This window comes from Chroicocephalus ridibundus, chromosome 2 (genome assembly GCF_963924245.1).
Source record: "Chroicocephalus ridibundus chromosome 2, bChrRid1.1, whole genome shotgun sequence".
In the NCBI taxonomy this organism is placed as follows: Eukaryota; Metazoa; Chordata; class Aves; order Charadriiformes; family Laridae; genus Chroicocephalus; species Chroicocephalus ridibundus.
The window spans coordinates 130622187-130643169 of NC_086285.1; the positions used below are offsets into that span (position 1 = coordinate 130622187).

The 20983-nt window shown below is 41.7% G+C and overlaps 1 long non-coding RNA gene across 1 annotated transcript; it reads left to right on the top strand.

Annotated features, from left to right (window-relative positions):
• Window positions 1-373: 373 nt before the first annotated feature.
• On the top strand, window positions 374-8474 carry LOC134512020 (uncharacterized). Its single transcript, XR_010070028.1, has 3 exons — window positions 374-979; window positions 2088-2155; window positions 3509-8474. It is a non-coding gene; the product is annotated as an uncharacterized LOC134512020 (long non-coding RNA).
• Window positions 8475-20983: the final 12509 nt, after the last annotated feature.

Consider the following 20983-nt stretch of genomic DNA (forward strand, 5'->3'; position numbering starts at 1 on the left):
CTTCCCAGGGGGGAGGAAAGGGGGAGCGCTGCCTGCCAGCCCCCTCTGCAGTTAGAACTGTTAAGACACACCACCATCATCACCACCACACACCCCCCGCTTTTTGTTGGTTTTTTTTTTTTTATTATTTTATTTTATTTTATTTTATTTTATTTTATTTTATTTTATTTTATTTTATTTTATTTTATTTTATTTTTCCTTCCTGAAGCGCCGCCCGCCCGGAGCGGCGGGGCCGGGCGGGCGGCGGGGGCGCAGCAGGACGCCCCCTGGCGGCCGCGCCCGGCCCCCAGCCCGGCCTCCGTGGCGCACCTCGAGGAACTTCCAAGTATGAAGAATTTAGAAGCAACGTTCCGAATCAAAAAATATCCTTAAGACGTTGAATGCAGTCCATTCTAAACCTGTGGGAGTGTAGAATGTGAAAGTTTATCTTTCCGTGCCTGCCCAGTGGAAATCAAGGCTGTCCTGCTCCTGTAAATTCAGTGCTGTAGAATATCAGATGTGACATGACAATGTGAAGGGAAACGGGTCACTACCTGCTTACTACAGCTGCTGAGGCAGTCTGGAGCATTAGTTTCACTCAGGGACAAACGGTCGTACCACAGCAAAGTCAGGGTATTGCTCAGTTACAGGGACAAGCCAGCTTTCTTCAGAAAGTTAAAACAAAGCCTTTAATTTAGCTTATGAATCAGGCTGATTCAATACTAATGTTTCATCTTGTTTCACCCGGCCTCCTGCATTCAAGGCAGCAGCGAAGAAAGGCGCAGAGCACAGGTAAGTCAGGCGATAAGCAAAGCAAGCCCTCCAGCAGAATGAGCTCTCTCCCACTGCATCCACCCCGCAGAGCCTGTTCCAGGAACAGGATCTTCCCCGATGCCACCACTGAGAGACGCAGAGGAGAAGCATCACGTTCCGCGCTTCAAGGCCTGGTTCACGACTGCGACTGCCACAGTGCGGGAGAGCGGACGAGCCAGCTAGCCAGGTATGGCATGAGATTCATTTTCGCACTCTGCACAAGCCCCCTTACATTTCTTTTGTATTGCTTAGCTCTGCTGATATTGATAAATTACTGCAATAACTAAGGAGTGAGATAACAGAGATAGTAATTTGTAGTCTAACGTGAATTAATTCTCTCTTAATCAGGCACTGCTTTAATAGCATGGTGGGTATTAAGAGGACAGCACTTCTTAACATTAAATATTTGTGTGTCTGAAGTAGTCTTAAAAAAATCTGACTAGAGAAGTCCCACAATCAGAAAACAGGGAAGATATACAAAATTTGAAATACTCCATTACTATAAAATATTTGAAAATGTAACTTAAGGACAATTCAATTAGCATCAGGATGCTACCAAATTCACTTCATGTACTGTTCATGCTAAGGTTTGTTTATCATTTGCTGTGTTAAAATAATTCTGTTTATTAGGCAGTGAAAGTACAGGTCGCATGTTAAATAATATTAATTTAAACACACACTTAATACTCATGCAAAATTACTTCAAATCTAATCTAAGGTTGCAAACTCTGTCATAAACGATTCTTATGTAACTGTTGTGTACAAGAAAATACAAAATGAATTATTCTATTGACAGCAACTAACTAGTATACATTTAAACTGATCTTAATGAATGCAGCTGGTAAAGGAGTTAGTAAGCAAGGCAACAGCATTAATTTCTTAGCGATTTTAGCAGAGAATTACAGAATTCTTTGAAGACGTCTTTACAGCGCTTGGAACATGGGAAAACCTAACATACAAAGGTCTTCCCTATTTCAGAGGGTTATGACACACCACTGTGATATGTCATTTCATATAACCTGCGTAAAAGAACTGATCAGCCTTTTCTGAGCCTAAAACTTCTTCCACACACCATTCTGGTATCACAAACTAGATCTATTCGAGGTACTTTCAGTATTTTTTGACCATTTAAAGATTTATTATTTGATTTACTGTATACATCCAGAGTACGAGGCAATCAACGGAGAAAATATTTTTTTTTAGTCAGCGTACAGGTCACTGTAAAAAGCTCTTACCTTCACACTATGGTTTTTCAAACCTAATTCAGAACTTTTTGCTGTTTGTTCTTTCTTTAGACCATATGTTCAATCTACTACTATTTGTGGATAAAATTAAAAGAGCAGCTGTGACAGGAAAACTAAAGGTACAGCCTTTACATTTTTTACTATGTACACTTCCAGGTAATCTGACAGACTGGGTGAAGTCCAATAAAAATCAAGGGCACAACTTCTTTCAAATTAGCAAAAGTGGGAGACTCCTATTAAATTGAACAAAATAATAATAATAAAAAAAGATGTTGCTGTCACTAATTAAAGCAATAATTAGTGAGATGTTGACCTATTTTAAAGATTAATAGTTCCACAGTTCCTCATCTCTCTTCTGGAGAGGATTCTAAAGGCCAATGAGAATAAATAATTTCCTTGAAAAGAGTGCCGAAACCTCAAAAGAAAACAGAAAAATCAGAGAGTTTTGCTTCTTTGCATTTCTTTTCCAATTCAAGCAATTTTGCATTTCAAGCAATCAAAATGTCAGATTCCCTGCCTTAGTCAAACCAATGAAACGAGGGACAGGATTCAGGTCACAAGTACTTAAGAAATACTTAAAAATCCTGACTTTTTAACCTGTCACGTAAGAAGAAAGAAGTGACAATTATATCGCGGTCAGTATAAAATCAAAACAACCTATGTGCCTGTTCAGACAGATCTTCTGCACTTAAACATTTACAAGCTTGATTTTAGCGAGCTTGACTTTTTAGCAAGATGTTGCGCTCTTAAGCAACATTTAAACACACAGGATGAAGGCTGGAAGGACATAGGGTGCAATACACGTTTGGAAAAGAATTCCATCCTTCCCTACATGAAGCCCTGATTTAAGATGGCGCTGCAGCACACAGTGCGGTCCCCAGCTGCACTCAGGCCCCTGCAGTTCCGTACGGGGGTAAGAGCCCCCGTGTGCTCAGAGCCCCCCCCAACTGCCAGGACAGGGCAGACACTTTGGCACTGTTGAATCCATGTGAGCTGAAGGTTCATACTACTCACACATGTAAAGGGTACGACCAAGGCCGTGTAGTGCAGCCAATGAAATGCATCCACGGGCTTCCTAATACCATATATGCACAAAATAGAGCATTAATTCTGCGTTAAGAGAAGAAACGCATAATAATAGCAGAGATGGCCCAGAAACACTTTTCCTGAACTATGAAAAACGTAGGACTTTTGGAATATTGTGTAAGAAAAAACAGAATGACTTTGAAAAGCAGGAATAAGAGAAATGGCATTAAATGTTGCGTGAGAACGTGGAAGAGCACACTCTGGAATTAATGAACCTGTTTCATGTTGTCAGTTAGGACTATGAATGGCTGGAGGCAGTGGGAGGAAGAAGACTTGGGGTATCATTTGGTTGCATAATATCTGTATGCCAGCTGTGTGATATACACCAAGAAAAAAAAGGCCAGTGGGATGCTATTACAGGAAATTATTTTATGCTATAACCCTAGGTGCAGGCAAGCCTTCATTGGGAACGTTATGTACAGCCTCATCAGTCATGGTCAAGCAAAGGGCTGCCAAGACAGCAAAGAGGCTGAAGAACCTCTGGTCCGTCAGGAGATCACAAGAACTTGGTTTGTCAGCTCAGCAAAGTGAAGGCAGAGGGGAGGTATGATGGCTCTTGGCAAATACCCGAGAAGAAACAACACTGGGATAGGCAAAGAACTAATTGTACTGCAGGATGCTAGCACTAATGTTACCTTGAAAAAAAACCCCAACACCCTAATGTAAGCATAAAGGGAAGTAAATTCATAAGCAGCCTTTTCATAAGCTGGCAGAGGAGGAAAAAACCTGATTTTAAGAGTGAGTAACTGAATTCATTTACTAGGAAGATTATTCCTATCCTTTTTTCTAACATGTTGAAATCACAAAAAAAAATGAAGCAAAAAACCAGAACAGATCTCAGCCTGAATCAAGCAAGATATTTCACATGTATTTATATGCTCGGAATCTATGTCAGTTGCAAAACAAAAGGTTGTTGAGAAAGAGGGAATGAGAGAAAGAGACAAAGAGAAAGAAAGAGAGCAAGAACAAGAGAGAAAGAGGAAGAGACGGAGAGAAACAGGGAGAATCAAAGAGAAACAGGGAGAAACAGAGAAAGGGAAGGAAAGAGAAATATTTTCAAATAAAAGAAAGTGTTCCCAACACGGTGTTTAAATCCATTAATTCAAGGCATTTTTGAATCGGGTAATTTATCAAAATGTACTGTTTCACCATGTTTCAAAGAATCAGCATTTTTTTTCCTTAAAAAGTTATTAAAAAATCCTAAATGCACTGCTATACAAATAACCCGCTTTCTTCTTTGAAGTGTTCCCTCAGTCTTTATGCAAAACTTGCATAATAAGATAGACTTCAATATGTCAATATTATCGTAAGCTTACAGGAACGGAAAATCTGGGTATGTTACGGCTTTGTTAACATTGCTGGAAATAAATTCTCTAAATCAAGGGATTCAAAAGATTTTCACTTTGTTATTTTTTCTGACTTTAAGCAAAAGGAGAAGGAAAATGCAAAGATAATTTGTTTATAGATTTGGTGGACTGACAGAAGAGTGTTTAGCAAGGTTTGTGTTCTACTCACTGCAAGCAATCAAAGAACACAGTTCCTGGATGTTGGTGATTAAACGCACATCAGAGCATTGGTTTTGCCTGCATGGTGATTTGCACACAGGCATACATAGATTCAAAAATCTGGATAAATAAATACAGCCCAGGTTATCAACTATATTAACATTAATCCATTTTCAAACAATTACCAGTCCATAAAGGCATGTTACAGCATGTTACAAGCTTCAGCAATACCTAACCTTTATATAATAAAAATGTTTTTATTTTTCCTCAATTTTGGAGACAAAGCAAGCACTGGAGAAAAGTCACCTAAGGATTCAAAAGTTTGAGGAAATCCTAAATACAGGGAAACAGGAGGTTAGAACTGAAAACGCCTGGCTGTTTTTACCATCTTAAACTACAAACGCTCCTGCGTGGCCCAATATAATCCATGAGCCTGCAAGAGGAAGGCTGTTCTATGGCTCATGTGTAGATGAGAAGGAGCAAACGGGAAAGACTACCCAAGTTCATCTGCATGGAAACTGCAAAAGTGCCTGGAATATTAGGGGCATACAGAAGCTGAGTATTTATTAGGAAGATTGCAACTCGTCCTGAGTAGAAATGAGGATTGAGATTCAGTACAAAGTTAACTGAAGCGAAACAATTCTGCAACTTCAGCAGTTTATACCGAAATATGGAGAAGCAGAGAAAGGAGATAAATAGTTCAGAGAGCAACAGAACTGTGAAAATTACTTACCTTTTTTTTAAAAAAAATTTATAATGCATTTTCTTCAGTTGTGTACACTCACCCTTTTAGGTTCAGCTTAAGACATTTGTGCAAGCAATTTTACTTCCAGCAAACATTAACATTTTGTGGGCAAACCGAAAAATCACTAGATTTTTATGTCTACACACACACGTGTTTTTGTTCAATTTATTCAAGCACTTGTCCTCTCAGAAAGTAAGAAGAATTCTGTTCAGCAAGCAAGAACCACAGACAGGTCTCAAGTGAGTAAGGAATGCCTTCGAAGAGCGTTTTTCTGCTGAAAGCTGAAATATCTGCTGAGTGTGTCAGAGGAGACTGTGTCTGTTGGATTCCCAAACGCAGCGTTATTTCTCCCTTGAGCTACATGAAACAGGATGAAGGGCAGAGGAGATGGAGAGCGGGGATAAACCTTTAGCACTGGGACTGCGATTTCAGCCCAAAGCCTGCCTTGAAGGAGGGGATATGAGAGGCTTCTAAGCAACAGGAGGACAAATTCTTCCTTCTGCTTATGTACATCCAGAATTGGAATTTAGGAAGACCGGTAAAGGAGAGCAGTAACTGAATCCAGGCAGGAAAAGGCAATAACAACTTCTGTGAAGCAATTACAAATGTCAGCGATAAATTAGAACAGCCTTATCAATGAAAGAGAAAGATGGCTGATCTTTTGAAATGCTTCTGAAAAATCCCTACAGAATAAGCAGTAGAAAGTTGGCTTTGTATCTGCCAGAATTATACAGAAACATTATTGTGCTACATATACATGCACAAATTAATGTAACACAAATCAATACAATGCACAACAATATTGCTTATGTTCCCCATTTGAAGTTCTGCATTTCCCTGTTGCATTTCAGAGTTTGCATTATATAGTACACGATTCCTACATTTTCCTTAATTTTAGAAACTGTCCTACTAGCAACTGCTGCTCTTCTGCCCGAGAACCACAGGGTGGGGTTTTAACCATCAACGCTGTTCAGCATCAAAAGTAAAGTTGGATTCTACCCCTACGTGAGACGGATTGGAGCTGCAATGCCCGAGTTGCACGCAGAGTTGCCATGCCCTCCCATCTCTACTGAGACACGGCACATGCAGAAAGTGATTGCAACGGCAGGGAGGGATTGGCAGACATTGCACTAATGGATCATGTTTTCTCAAGGTTCTGGAGAAAAAAACTAAGGAGAGCTGGAGAGCTTCTGGAGAGCTTCTGGAGAGCTGGTTTAGCAGAACTGAATTTCCTACTTTTTCAGTTTGCTGAACAGTGAGAGAAAATCTAATGAAATAGGTATTCTTACAGCGCCAAAATTGTCCGAGCTGTCCCAAACAAGCAGCTTCAGGAAAATACAACCCTGAAAAATGCACAGCAAGAACTCAAGAATATGACCAAGATGAATAAGGGAAAGTGGCTTGACACCCTTTTCCTAAAAGTCTCCTATATTATGGCTTCTGACTATGAATTATTTAGAAAGCCTTTGGAAAACATCATTGCTTATGGGAAAAGCCTGCATCTCTAAAGAGATCACAGCTTTGTGAGCAGGATCTTAATTTATTATTTCAATATACCATCTCAGGGGTGCCCAGCTACTGAAACAAAAAAAAGTAATTTTAAGAAGTTTGTTTACTCACTTTTCTTTTTTTTCCCCGTGAATAAGATGCAATAGGCTTAACTACCCTTTCTCCAGACAGCTCCTGGCAGGCCTTGAGAAGACAACACGGCACGGGAGGACTGCAGAACCATGCCAGCAACTTCAGACACAGCAACTCCCAGACAAATAACTAGCATCTAAATTCAACAATATTTATTATTTTCCATCTAAAATCTGGTTTTCATCATGGTGAACTCCAGGGATAGAATCTTGCTGGTAAGCCCGTATTTCAGTACTGGTACTCAATCTAGACTTCAGTGACTACCACTCTAAAGCTCTTGCGACCTGCCTACCCTGGCAGGAACGGATAAGCATATGTATATATACGTTGCACAGCCCTTCAGCAGGTTGTGTCCCCCGTGCCAGGGTTTGGGAAGCACTAGTACAGTTTATTAAAGTTCCAGCTAAAGCTTCTCAGTTCCCAGCATAAGAAAGCAAGCTGTAACGACGTTACAGCATTATAGGTTCATTACAGAAGCTCACTCATTGGAAGCAGTTAAGAAGAAACCGGACCAAGTATTTCTGCAGGTCAAGCACTGGTAGGGCAGAGGAGCCACATTACAAACATTACATTTTCAGGATATAATTTGTGTGATTCTCTCCCCTGTTCTCTACTACTTACATGATGCAACTCTGTTTATAGCAAAGTAGGGACAGTAGGGACAGCTTAATCAGGACAGTCTAATGTATGGGCAATTATCCAAAGCCACACGTTTTCTAAATTCTGTGTGGGCAGAGATGGAGCTTAAGAGCTCTGCAGGGATCAGAGCTGCTAACGAACTTCTAAGGAGGGCTCTGGGGACTGGGATGTGCATAATGAGAAAATCTGGATATTCGGTGTGAAGAACTCTCCTAATTTATCTGCAGTCTATGTAAATTAAATTTGTATTTAATGCTTATCACTACGCAGTCCACTTTAGCACTGGGATAAATTGGGTAGCCTGTGATTTTTCCGTTTTTTGTTATTAATGTGGCTGAAAGTGGTTCAGAAAGGGGAGATCTGGAAAACTTAGTCAAGCATGCTGTTGGGAAGTTTGGCTACTATATAGCCAAATATTCCTGTCAGCTCTCACCTCTTCAGGCTACAGCATCGTGTCTGCAGGCTACATGCTTTTTTATTCCCATGTGTTACATTTGGACATCATATGCATACAGTGTGTATATATATGCGTGTGTGTGTATATACACACACATACACCTATAACACATCTACTAAAACAAAGGGGTCTAGAGACCCCTAAAATACTGAATTTATAAAAGAATAAGATAAAAAAATCCTCCAAAATACTTCATTCTATCTTTTCTTCTAAACGTGCTTCCACTATATTTAACCTACTGAAGTCTTTAGACATCCTTGGTGTTTACCTTTAGTTTTAATCCAGTTCCTTTGTTACTGAATCAGTTCAGAAAAACATCTCTGTTCAGGAAAGCCCTTAAACATACACTTAAGTACATTCTTAAAGGTAAGTGACTTCTTGAATCAGCCTAATAATTTAAAGTAGTATTAATAAACACTCCTTAATAAACAATTCCATTTGATATGTCTTCACAATGTAGTGCTGCTCTCGTATTCGTTCACATGTTTCTCCATTTTTACCACTAGCATGACAAATAGTAGGATATGGAAAGATGGTTCCGCGTGTTCCATAGTCGAGGCTTAAGATGGCTTTGAAGAGCCTCATTTTCAGAAGCACACCACTTCAGAAAATCAGGTTCACAATGAAAGAGTCATCCTCTGAGCACCCTACATCAGTAATTATTTTGGAAAACTTGACCCACTCTTCTAGGCAAACCGTTATATCCATAGCAACACCCAACTTAGCTTCTAGTTTGCTGCCGTGGTTCTGTAACCGTTGATTGCATTGTGAATAGGTGTTGGAACCGATCACAACCGGTACGTGCATAGGAGCATGGACACCTCTGTGTGTGTGTCTGTGTGAGGCGGTGTTTACCCATGCAAAGTGCCCTCTGTTTCCACAAAGCTCAGGCACACAAGGCTCCCTGAGTGTAAACAGAGATCTTCCTAAAACACTCTCCACCATTTATCCTTCTTTTCTGCAAAAAGCATGTGTGTGAAATACAAGAATGGGATAAATTCTGTGACCAAGCTCTTCAGCAGTGGTGCAGTGGAGGGGCTGTGGAAGCAGTCCAGTCCATGGCCAGTGCAGCATGGGAGGAGGACCACCACTACCAGCCTCGCAGCCTGACCCTCACCACAACGACCCCAGGGGCACTCCAGCACAGCGTGAGATATTATTCTCTTCCTGGCAGTATCAGGGTGAGGGCATTTCCACTTTCTCCATCAGCGCTCCCAGCCGTGCACTCCCTCTCTCCCACTGCTCTCTCAGCTCTGGAGCTGCAATGGGAATCTCCTGTTTGAGGGGCCACCCATAACTTGCAGGGTTCTCATGAAACCCAGCCGTTTTGCTCCTACAGTTCAGCAAATAGTACCACAACAAGTTGTACTTGCACAAGAAAAAGTACAAAAGCACAAGGAAGGAATATGCAACATGGAACAGTGTAAGGGGATGGGGAAAAGGCAACACTGCTACTGAGAAAAGGCAGATAGGACTTTATATTAAAGCTTGATAACTGGTCACACTTCACAATGGCCCAGGAACTATACGTAAGCTCCTAAGTAGCGTAATTTAACAAATACCCTGAAGAACAGGCTTAGTTCAGAAGTGCTCAGAAGAAAAAAAGATCTAAATACATTTGATATGTAAATCTCACCAGCTCTACTTGCCACGTAAAAGGGATTTATCCTCCTTTAGATTTTTAGCTTTATAACGGCAGCGGCGATCTTAGGGATATCCCTAATCAACTGCAGAATTCCCCGTTTGGTACAAATATGCTAGCTTAATAAAGTGAGGCTGGCCAGAAAGTTTAAAAAAAAAGTGCAAATATTTCCAAATGCTTGTTTCATATCAGAGGAAAAAATGACACTTCTCATACTTTACTGGGGTGGGAGTGAGCCACCATACACACATGCATGTACCCAAGGGAGCACCTTACTCCTGCCAAGTCTTGCTACTAGTTTTCTCAAACCCAACACAGCCTCTGACCTCTCAGAAGTGAAAAAAGAAGCACGCCTTTGCAAGCCATGGTTAGTCTGATGTTGCAGCTATTCACGTAGCCTCTTTCGCTACAAGGACAGCATTTGGCAAGTCCTTGTCTCTTAAGAAACGGCATTTAGTTTGTGGCACTTCCACAACAGTAGACTGGAAACACAGCCCTTCTACTAACACACCAGTAAAAATCCTAAGCTAAAAATGTTAAAGATGATGTCGATCCAATATTCCTCCTACACACATGAAACCTAAAATTGCCATAAGGACTGCTCTTCATTAAAGTTCCATTAAATGGGCTCTTACAATAAATAAGCAAATTACTTCTTAGAACCACAGCACACGGTTCAAGTCAGAATAATGGCATGACTTACATCGGGCAGATTTTCAGGTCTGTTATCAAAACTATCGACCATGTTGTGTCTAACATGAGTCCTGCAACATTATAATTTAATCAAACACAGATATTCTTACGAGGAATGAAGATTGTTTTTAGATTGTCTTTGTTATGCAGAAGAAAGTTTGCACTGATGTACTTGCAGGCATCTCTACTGACTTCAGGCAAATCTGCAGGAATACACAAACAAGATAAAGGCTGTCGGGAGCAACATGAGCGAACCAAAGCCCTGCCTGTAGGATATGGATCTACTCCCTAATTTTTTTGATCTCAGACAGACAGGAAAAAACAGTATACCTCTTTCACATTCATGAGAGGAGCCTCTGAGCTGTATTTAAGATCCCAAATAAAAATCAAAGACAGTTCTTGCCTCAGAGGTGTTATTCAGCTTTACTGTGACACTGGCAAACCTCAGAAGAAGTCAGAGCTGTCTCTCTTATCAATGATGTCTAGATAATCTCACCCGAAAACACTACAATCTGTCCAACAGGTATGGTGAGAAATAAAAAGGTCTATAGGCACTACAGATCTACAGTGCTTATGCGCAGGGCCTACTTGCGTTCTCTGGAGCGTAGCTTTTTAGGAGAAGAAATAAGACAGACTGCTTCATTCTGTGGTGCCGAGACCAGTTTCATGTACAAGACAATAAAATTTGAGCAGAATTTGCAAGATTACTCTTACTTTCCCAAATTGAACCCTCACTTTTGTGTATGGGAATGCACGCCTAGGTCTTGTGTGTGATCAGCTTATAGAGCGTGTATAGACTGTGATGCCTTATAGAGCATCAGCTCCTTGCTGGCTACTGATGAGACACGCTGCTTTCTAGCCAACCCTCCGAAAGTCCTGCGGTTTGCCATAGCGTGTGGCAATAGGATAACAACATCAAATGTCTCCTATGAAAAAGTGGAAAGTGACTTGTTAAACAGCCTGAGGACACACTGTAACTGTTCTTTTTTACCTCAGCCATGGAAGGTCCTCAAGGCCAAGGTCCCTCGCTGGGTGTATGGGCTACTTTCAAGGGCCTCTTGACTTGAAAAAAACCCGATAAACGCAAAAGTTGCGAGGAGCTGAAGGAAATTATGGTAAATGTATAGCAATCACAACCCACCACATTCATAATCCTTGTAAGGTTTCTTGGAGACGTCATGGACAGTATGTGCCCTCTTGCTTGCGCGTCTGAGTAACAGCTCTTCTAGATCAGTGGGATTTCAGTGCAGGAGAGCAGGTGGAACAGATAATGTGATCTTGTACCAATCCCTTCTTGCTTAAACCAGTTCACTTCCAGTCCTCCTCCCCTCAATTTCCCTGGCTTCTGCTTGTTGATTTCTGATTCAAAGATTTACTTCAGCATCTAGCTGCACGCGTGGGAAATTCCAGGGTGTAACATTCTCAGGATATGCTAGCTGCTATTTTTAAGACTAAAAGGGAAGCATAAACACACTTTAAAAAAACAAATAAACAAGAAAACAAACACAAACAAACAGAGAAAGAAAATAAACCCCAGGATTCAATCCAGCACACTTCAGTTTCTATAGGAGCTGGGATTACAGAGTCTCAACTGAAGGAAACAAATGACAGTCAGGCAGGAACTGAACTTGTAACTCCTTTCCTTACACTCCAAAGTGGTTACTCCATTTAATTTAGCTTGACAAGCCCCACATTTGTTAACTTTAATGACACCTTGCATGGACACCAGAGAGAAAAACAAGGGTGAAGGAGGTGGAGCTGGCAGCAGAGTGGAAAGCCAAGAGGGCTTTCATGGGCCAATACGCTAGGACAAATCATCACATTGCAGAGAGCACTATGGACATGAGATTCTAAGACACTTTATAAAGAACCTAGAGCTGAGGGAGCTGCCTTGCTCTAAAGGGTGAAACAAAAACAATTAAGTATAGCACTTCTTGTAAAATTAGAACACATTAAAAATGCTCAGTGTCATAACTTGCAGGATGGTTGTGAAACCATCATTTTCCTGAGAGGTAAAGGGAACACCCTCCACTCAATTCTGTAGTTTACCAACATTTGCATGAAAGGACAGAGATATTCATCTCACTTAGACCTGGTTACCTCCAAGAAGCAATTCATCCATCTACCTACCTTTTGGGGATGAACCTCCTCCCAGGGATGCTTGTCTCTCTGTATACTCTCAGCAGGAGGTCCAGCTCAGGCTGAATGCTTTCAGGCAGTTCAAGTCTGGCAAAATGGATCCCCAGTTTCCCTAAACCCCATTCCAGGGTCACAAAGAGGTCTAAAAACTGCAAGATTCAGGGCCATTACACTGGGAACAAACATAGGAAGAAACACTTTTGATTCCAGGGCCAGAGGCTTAGGTAGATCTTCTAGTGCAACGTCTAAGCTGACAGTGCTGTCTTTGCTGCTTTAACGACTTTTATGGAGATGTCGGCTCTGCAGCTACTGATAGGACAAAAACAATTTTCTTGGTCTTGCATTCACAGCACTTCCTTTAGAGGAATTATGTCTTTTCCTGGTTTAAACAAATAAAATAGTATTTGGGCTATATGTTTCAGATGATTAAAACACATTCACTTGTGATACTGCTTATTCCCTGCAACAGGGAGTGAATTTTTCGGATTATGCACACAGCTAAAACCCCATAAATTTTGTCATTTATATCCATAAGCAGCATGGCAAGCTCGCAAAAGCTATTACATTTCAGTTACACAAGTGTGTTAAATTACTCAGTCAACTGACATCTGGCATGAACTATAAATTGCCCTCAAAATTCTTTTAGAAAGATTATTATATTGTTATTAATTTGCTGTGTATGTCAAAGCGTATCACACACACAGCAATCCTGAAATTAATTAGCATTTTCAAGGATCACACTGAAAAGACCCACAAAGACAGCAGAAATAATCTCAAAGATACTAGCAGGTTAAGCAGTGCTGGCACAACTTGCCTTCAACATATTTCCTTCAATCCATCTTTAAGAATAAAACACAAGAAACTTTTTTTAAACAATCCCTTTGTCGCATATCCTTGACTATTACAAATTAGGCTCAGAGGCTATGATTTCATTTGCAATTTATATTCACTAAAAACAACACATTTAGAAAAATGACAGCATTTTTTGCTCATTTTCTAGCAATTCAATGCCATGCCGATAAGATACCCAGTTAAATAAAGGAGCACAGAGAACAGCTTAACTATTTAAGCATGATTTTTAAACACAGGGCTCTTTTCTGGATTTACTGTGTTCCTTCAAAATACCTGGATAGAAAAGCTGAGTAACATTACAATGAAACAATCATTCAATAAAACGTCAGTCAATATAATTTCAAATAAAAAAACATTCAGAGCATAAAAAGCAAGGTTAAATTCAAAAATGTTTTATGAACATGCTTAATTTTCAGCACAAGTAGTCCTGCTGAAATCTGGTTGAAACTTTTTTTTTAACTGCTTATTATGATTTTTTTTTCTCTAAAAACAGAATGACATTTCACCCAAAGCCCTTCAGTTGAAAGATCAAGAGCTACAGTAAAAAACTGGACACTTGAAGAAGTTTGAGCATGCCAGAATCACAGTTGTCTGGGAAGCCTCGTTGCATCCTCCTTGCGGCACTGGCAGCACAGTCATGGAAATATCACACAAAATCCTTTTCCCACCCATGACTGCAGCAGACAGCTCAGACAGCAGGAGTGAAAGTAATGCAGGAAACCCAAATTTGGTAGTTCCTGCTTCCAGGATTTTGGACTTTGCAAATTGCCTCGAATGTATTCAGCAACAATGCTGGGATATGTTCTAGAAAGGAGGTGCTGGATGCCCACTCACCAACTTGTTGGATGCTTCGTAGCATTTACCACCCTTCTCTATGCACCACTGAGTACAATTTTTCATGAATATAGAAAACATAACCTTTAAATAAATGAAGCCTTATTAACTCTCTTCTACCCAGCAACTAAAAATTTTATTTCCAGAAATATCATATTTGAGGGTTTACTATAACAAAAAAATACCAGATTTAGTAAGCGATGTCAGTTTGCAGAATGAAACCACCACCATTGTCAAGATCTCTGTACTTTGGGGTTGTTTTGCAAAGGAAGGGGGATAAGAACTAATATCTCAGTGGGTCTCCACTGTCTGCTTTGGATTTAAAAGAGTGACAAGCCTAAGACTGCAGTGAAAAAGGGCTTCAAAACTGGCATAACTCAGCATAACTCATACAGAAACAACAGTCTGGGTGTGCAGAAAGCCTCAGACCGCGCCATAAAAGTGAAACATCTAAGAAAAAAAAAAATATTTATTTCTTGAACCTCTTCTCTGAACAGCCAGCAGCACAAAATACAAGTGATACCGTCAACAAGATGCCCACAGTGCCTATGTGTGTATGGAAACCAGAAGCCTTTCATCACTAGCAGGTTTATCCACAACACCTGCTTGAGGTACACACTGGTACCTAAATTGGAGGCATTCAGTTTCCCCTATGGGTCACCATCTTTCTCAGCTGACACTACAGTGAATTTAAGCTATGTTAAAATTAGCACATATCACTGCCCGATAGGAGTGGATCCATACTGTGAAACAGCTGGAGCCAAGAGCATCCACGCTGAAAGTTTGGGTGAGGGAGGTTCTTTAGTCTAGTCTCTAATCTTTGCCTGGCGTCTAAAATGCCTTAACAGTTGTAGCAGGTAATGTGTGTCTGGTGCGTGAATGTGTCTTCTGTGCTTCTTGCATAAGGATTTCTTCATCTCATCCTAAAGAAAACCAGTTCGTGTGCTCTGAGACCACCCTGTGGTGTGCACCAAAACATGCTAAGGTCATAATATCTACTCATGATCTAAATTAAAATGCTGGAACAGAGGTTCTGGTCGTGTAGACTGTCAGAAGTCCAGGAGCAAACACATCATTTGACAATAAGAACACGCTCTTTGGCCTCCAACCTTACATCCTCTGAATCATACATAAATAAGCTGGCTAACGCAGCCTAAACCGGCCGCTGTGGCTGTCCTCACCTGCGTGATGATGGACGTGTAGGGGAATGAAGGCCCATTTCATTCTCCTGGAGTTTTTTGGCACTTTGCTCTCATACGCTTTCAGCTTTTGGCTTGCCCGGTGAAACGAGCTCACGCCAGGCAGGGTGGACTCCAGGGCCCGCTGTCCCGCCGGTCCGGAGGCAGCCCCCGGCCCGGCCGCGCTCCCCGCCCCGCTCCCCCCCGGCGCGGCCAAGCGCAGCGCCAGGAGGGGAAACGCTCGCCGGCTCCGGCTGCCCCCCGCCTCGCCGTTACCGAGCAGGGGCTGCCTGCCTCCCCCCGTCCCCGCGCCGCCAGCCCCGCTCCCAGCCCGGTCGCTTGGTGCCATCTAGTGACCGGTGCGCGGGCTGCCACCGACCGGCACGGCCCCGGTCCGGCCAGGCGGCCCCCGCCCTCCACACCCCCGCAGCTACCGCTGGGAGGGAAACCCATGCGACGGCACCCCGAAATCAGGCAATGAATAAGACACGTGGGTAAAGCCACAAAAAGTTGAAAGGCAGCCCCCAACCCTACCTTTACCTCCCTGAAAACATGGGTGCGAACATTCCCTAGAGACTTGGTGGCGGGGGCGGAGGGCAAAACAGCCCCGTACCGTATTCAGCTACTACATAATGTGATCAGTTAGCAGTCCCAGAAAAGCCCTAGCACCAGAGCTAACCAGACGCAGAACAATTACAGTTACAAATTATAAATTACAAATCAATATGGGCCAGGACTGAAGCATGGGATACTTCAGACAGCAGTGTCGGTGCAGGCAAGCGCAACAGAGGGTTTATTTGCAAGGTTGCAATGGTATGTTTATATAGCTCTGGCTATACCGGTTAGCTTCTCATAGAGACAAACCGTCCAAGGAAAGTTTTTCGTACGGGAGTTCATGAACGCTTTTGTGGTATGCTAAGTGATAAAGAAGCCGAAGCACATTAAACCAAAATATCCAAAACCTATAAGTAAGACGCTTGATATTAGCCTAAAAGTAACTAGACATTAATCAGGTGGGGAGATTTGTTTATAAACTGTCTGGCTTTTTATGCCTATAGGTTTTCCATTTTCAAGCCACAATTCAAATGTTTATTTACTTTTAAGTGAAGTGTTTGATTCTTATATATACGAGTGATGTCAGGCGCTGGGGCTTTTTAAAAGGGAAAAAAAAAAATCCCTTCACAATCACAAAATCAGAAGACTTTGTAATACTTCGTTTGACTGAAAAGATCAGGACTAGGGTGATCAAGTTAGTGTGCCCTTTTATAGGAGTTTAAAATTACCCATCCGTGACCCCACCCATTCAGGAAAGCCTTTCAACTTTCATCAAAATAGCCACACTTCACAGTAGTTTTCAATGAAGTTTTACAGCATTTTTCTATTTGTCTGCCTGTCAGCAGGCAGCATCCATCCAGCAGCAGGCAAATACATTAAGAGAAGAAGGCAAAATTAGAGAGTCATGGAGAATTGAGAACTCAGCAGCTGTTTCCCCTTGAATTATCTACTTAGTAGTCTCTTCTCTGCATGCTTGACATGGGAACAAAAGAGGCTGCCGTCCCTCCTCCCAGCCGTGGCTGACAACCTATGACAGACTATCTGGCAAGCTGCAGATCCATTACTGGCTTACTGGGAAGGCTCAGGAGACATCTATGATGCCACTTTCAGGCAGGGCCCTACACCTGCTAAAAGGCTGGATAATTCCCATTCGGGCTCCTTGGTGAAGCGCCCTCTTGGGGTTTCTGTATGTTTTATTTAGTATTTTCATGTCAAGTTGCTCAAGTGACTGTACAAGGACATGAAGCATGTCTCTGTCTCTTGAGGGACACATCTCCTGAGATCACCATTCAGGGCCCTTCAAGCTGTCCTGTCTTTCATATATAGCTCATCTCTCAGCTGGTGATGAAGGGTAACCCCTTTTGGCACTTTCTTCATCTGATCTGGACAACCCTGGAGTACGCATGAGTTAACTTCCTGCAGCTCTACATCCTGATTGACGCTTTGTTGCATCAACTGGATCCTCCCCTCGAGATATGAAAGCCTTGTCACACATTGACAGACCCTATTGTTCCACCGAGTAACCTGAGTTTTATTCTGAAAAAGACGCTTTGTCTTGGCTAACATAATTAACGTGAGCAATGGCCTTTCTGGGTAAAGCTCTTAATATTCAAAGCTTTTCCAAAGTTGCAAAGGCATCCAAAGCCATTTTCAGTTCCTAGCTTTGAAATTGGAAAAATATCCTTTTACATGAAATGTTATTTTGTTGTTTGTAAAACCCGGTTTGCAAGAACATGAAGCAAAGTGGACTAAGCTCTAATCATTAAGACTGCTCAAGGATGACCATTCACTTGAGAAGACGAGGGGAACAACACAAAGTGTGAAAACATTCATCATTAGAAACCAGAGAAGATTACAGAGTTCATGGAGATTGCCAATTATTCAAAAAATGCAGTCAAACTAGGACTTTTTTTTCACTTTTAACCATCTGACATGCATGCAGAAAATCAAGCACATTTTGCTTGGTATAGCTCACTTGGCCTGGTGATGGTGTTTGGCCTCTGCAGCAGAAATGACATAGTTTGACTGGGAATGTGAGTAGAAGACATCTTCCCTGGCTGCCCACAGGATGACTGGTGCTCGTCATGCAGATAGCCAAAAACCTGGCAGTAAAACAGCCTGCAAAGAGCCAGTACCTGGCAAGGTTGGTCTTCTGGCCTATTCACAGCTGAATATGCCAGAAAATAAGGATTCTCCTTCTCCAGATATATTTACATCCAGAAGAGCACAGAAAAAGCAGACAAGAGCAAAGCAAACTAAGCAGACACCCTACACTAACAATGGCCCAAGAGAGGTACACTCAGGTGAGTGGCTTTAAGTGCGAGCACATAGTCACACAAAACAACTGCACATTAGTATTAGTCCCCAAGCTGTTTCTTATTACTATTTTAAAGGGTCTCAACCTTTCCAGCAGAGATTCAGAAGGATACGTCAAGCATCTAGGCTTAAGTTTCCAAAAGTATTTCTGATTTTGGTTTGCTCAATTTTTAGATACTCCTATATGAGGACCTGATAAGGCCTTAAGTGCCATTGAACTCAACAGAAAAGAGACCTGAGTCAAAAAAATGACTGTGGATATATATCTATACAGTCACCATCACAGATGACTTAAGCTATTTGTGCCCACAATTACTTCAGCACTAAAGTATGCTGAGAAGAATTGGTGGCAATGTTTAAACATCCTGAAACATGCAGTTCCAGCAAATAAATCCACTTAAAAGTTGTTCTACCCAATTCCAGACCAGGTGATAGGTTATAAATAAAAAGCAAATGATCCCAATCTACCTTCATTCTAACAGCAAACAGTGAGGGCTGAAGTTCCCCTCCAGCTTGCGCTCTGTACCGTTCTCCTCCAATGGTTCACCCCAGAGACATCTGGCCTTCTTTCTACCTTGCTTTTGTGTGTGTTCTTCATGTTCAGATGAAATGTCAGTCTCCTATTTTAAGCCGCAGTTTATGCAAGATAAACCTCTCCGTTAACTACACAGCATTTCAAAAAGCAGACTCTCAGAGGATTCCAGGTTCTCGTCCTAGATGCACCCCCCCCCAACTTATTTAATCAAGTCTGTAAAAAGAAAGTTCACAATGTGATAACTATGTTCATTTTGGTCACACCCCACCCAACCATATGCTGTTGTTTTTTAGCACACATGGAATTTTTGCACGCTAGCAATATGTTGGAGCTTTTTGGGTTTCAAGTGCTGAAATTAAATTACTTCTGGTGTGAAAACTGAAACCACCTCCAGCAACATGCAAGCATTTCTGAAGTTGTTGCAGATTCCACAATATTTTGGGTGTGGAACAGAGGAGGTGTACCTCTTCTTTCCTGCTTTCTTAAATCAGTTTACAACACAGAGATACTCGCTTAGGACGCAGCTATAGAGCATATTGCAGTGTGGCATGAGCATGGCGCAGCTTTGGGAATAATTAGTCCTGTTGAAGGCAAGCAGACAAAGACAAAGCAGTGACATGGCAACATTTTGCTCAAGATGGTTTGATTAAAACGTACAAGCAGAAAACACGGACAGCTACAAGTTGTTTATTCAAATCTCCTGAATTCCTTGCTCGTTTTGCATGAATAAGGTAATGCATGATGAAAGCATCAAAAGAAAATCCGGGGTTTTCAGTAAATCAGCTAGAATTTAAACACATCCTTATATAATTCAGAGGAGGAAGCGGAACTAGTACTGCAGTTCACTCCTTCCTCGGATGCCAAGTTTTCAGTATCCAGGGACATTAGTAAGTCATTGCTTATTGCAAAGTGGCTGCCACGTTTAGCTTAAAGATACTAATTCCTCTTTAAACTTGGAACCTATAAAATGACATTTAAGTATTTTTTTAATATATTTTGCATACTTAGATAACAGAAAAAAACCTCTGAATTATGGCACTGTTTCTAACGGGCCTGCTATGTATTTGATATATATAAAATATACTTGATTGTTCCATATAAAATTTTTAAACAGTTGGTTGTACCGTATTCAGATAACTTGCTATTTATAGCTCCAATTACACATATCTGAGAACCTTATAATCTTTACTGTACTTATCCATGTACCACCACAGAGATGCATTGAGCAAGCACTCTAGGACAGAAAAAGAAACAGAAAAAGAGCTTCCAGTTTCCCAAGCTGACTAAGTCTGGACCAGTCTTTCCTCCAGGTAAAAGACACACTTCAGTAGGAGGCCGCCACAGAGCTCAGCTTCTAACGCGCAGGGAAAAAAGATTTTATCTCACAAGGCTGCAGTTCCTCTCCTTTGAGTCCACCCATCTTGAGTTGCACAGGAACATCTCTCTTCTTCTGCACCTCAACTCCTCCCTTTCTTCCTCCTCCATCTTTGATTCTCACTGCCACCAAAAAGAGTACCTCGCTATCGCCACCGAAAGAGACTTGAAACATTACCCCAGCCTCTCCCAGCTGAAAGCCAGCTAACCTACTGATTAAATAATCCTGCAGGACAAAAGAGGCATGTTTCGTTCCCCTTCTCTCAGAGTCCTCTCCGAAAAATGGGCTGCTCTATGAAATACGGCCTTCTACCTCAGCCAACGAAGTGTGGATTTCTTCCTCTTCCCTGCTGCTCTCCCTTGTCCTGCTGGATACACAAGACCCAACTTCTCTCCCTTCTGTCCCTCCCCTCCCATACGAGACCCACAGCAAGCTAGGAGGCTGCTTAATTTCTCATTTTCTTTGGTTTTTCTTTGGTTGTGATACTCCCTCTCTTCTCTTCAGTTAGTCCATTTCCCCTTCCTCATTTTAGCTTCATACAGCTAAAAGCTTCTGAGCTTTATTACAGCAGTACTCCTGACCCAGCCAAAACCTCAGGGTCCAGCTAAACTGTCCTTCCAACATCCAGAGACAGACTTCCCAACATCAGCCATCACAGAGGTGACTCATGGGCCTTATCAACAAGGTTTCCACTCTGCCCACACACCCAACAGAGCTGACCCCAAAGGCCAGCCAGATTGTAAGTGGTCAGAATC